Source organism: Corylus avellana, chromosome ca10 (assembly GCF_901000735.1).
Source record: "Corylus avellana chromosome ca10, CavTom2PMs-1.0".
Classification (NCBI taxonomy): domain Eukaryota; kingdom Viridiplantae; phylum Streptophyta; class Magnoliopsida; order Fagales; family Betulaceae; genus Corylus; species Corylus avellana.
The window spans coordinates 10,070,168-10,072,050 of record NC_081550.1 but is presented as its reverse complement, the minus strand read 5'-3'; the positions used below and the strand labels follow the sequence as shown (position 1 = coordinate 10,072,050).

Genomic DNA, 1,883 nt, shown 5'->3' with positions numbered 1-1,883 from the left:
CACACACATATATATATATACTCTTGATAGATTTAGTGGCTATGCCCACCTATTGTGTTCTATTCATTGTATTTTCTCTATGTGATTTTTTATCAATAAGATCAAAGGGTTGTTCTATTACTCTTCATTATTGGAAGTGCGTCCTTAACGAAGGTAGACACTATAGTCTAATTTTGGGAGGTTGCGTGTCAAAGGATCTGATCGCACCGCGTTATTCACTCCGGGAGGCACGAATCAACCTTTAAGGACAACGCTCTTGCGTGATTCTATAGCATATTGTGAGATATTTCTATACTCTACTTTTCATCTCTTTTATTTTATTTATTAGAATGTTAATTTTCATATTGTAATTATTTTATACCAATGTAAATTTGTGCACAATCTAAAATTATTTCCAACATTAGGATTAGGATTAGTTCTACAAGCAATACCATTGTTCCATTCTCAAGTTTAGCATAGCAAATGTGACCAATGATCATCAGAGTTATCATTAGGCCTATTGGGCTTGCCCATAATTGGGTTTTATGGATGAAATAGGCCCTATGCAAAGTGCGGGTAGTTTGACTTAAAGTATTCCTGTCATACTTACGAGGTACAAGATTCTCTCCATTTCATGTGAACTGGATAACCTCTGGTTAGTTATATTAGAAGGTTAATTTTATATTTTTACTTTTTGAGATGACAAAAATAATCATCAAATATAACTAACTGGATATTCATATACTAACTGAATATTCTTCAGTTCATTTATCCTAATTCAAGAGAAAGAGATAGATACCTTCTTAGTTTGACTTAGAATTTCATTGGTTCCAACTTTCCAAACCTTTCTTATTGCCCATGGATTTGGAACCAACATGAGAGAGCAATAGATATTGCAGTCGGCTCCCTCAGTTTCTTGATGGCTACATCTCAATCGCAGTGTCCACGTTTGGGATTCTCAGGCAACTACTATCATCTCTCTCAGGGTGGCTACGTCAGACAGAGCAATTTCTTTGATGGGAAGCCAGTGCTTAATCAAGTTGTTGGGTACTCTGTTATCCTTCTTCACTGTTTTCACATCTCTCCTGGTGGGTATGCCTTATCTTTTCCATAATTGTTTTTTCTTTTTTTCTTTTCTCCCACAAACTCAATATTTAGTGTTTGGTTGACTATACACACTAATTTATGTATTTGCCTAAACATATGTGTTGTTGTTACCAAACTAAGGAATAAGAATAATTATTTCATTCCACCATTTTCTATTCTAAGTAATAGCTATGCATTTTCCTAATGGAATACCCATTTCGTAAACCAAACGGGCCCTTATTTAAGTAGATGATAACCCACCATCTCCGCTACCTAAAAATTAGCAACAAATCCAATGTATATGAACAACCAATTTTTTCCTACATGGAATGCAACAGCTAACAACCACTTTGAATAAGTCAAAAATAATAACTTGGACTCAACATGAAATGCATCCACATCATGAAAAACTAAGCCTAAAACACGTTTGAATTAAGTTCTCGATAGGTGCTACTAAGTTTTCGGTTCACTGGTATTAAATTATAACTCTTTTACCTTCTTTAAATTATAACACTCGATAGGTGCTACTTCATTTACCTTCTTTAAATTATAACTCTTTTTGAAAGGTCTCTCATAAAGTTCAAAACCTCTCAATTTAGTGTATCGAGCTTTTATTTTTTTTCAATGTCTCCCATCCATTAGAAATTTCCGTTAAATTCCAACGAAATTTCCAAAATACCTTTTTTTTTGCAAAGATTGAGGCATGAGTATTTTTGCAAATACCGTTAACTTAGGACCAACGCCTTAATCTTTGCAATTTTTTTCTTTCTTTTTTCGCAAAATAAATCAGGGTATTTTAGGAATTTTATTGGGATTGA

The 1,883-nt window shown here is 33.7% G+C and overlaps 1 pseudogene; it reads left to right on the top strand.

The window, feature by feature from the left end:
• The first annotated feature begins 898 nt into the window (after positions 1–898).
• LOC132164570 (urea-proton symporter DUR3-like) overlaps positions 899–1,883 on the top strand; it is an 11,339-nt pseudogene continuing 10,354 nt past the window's right edge.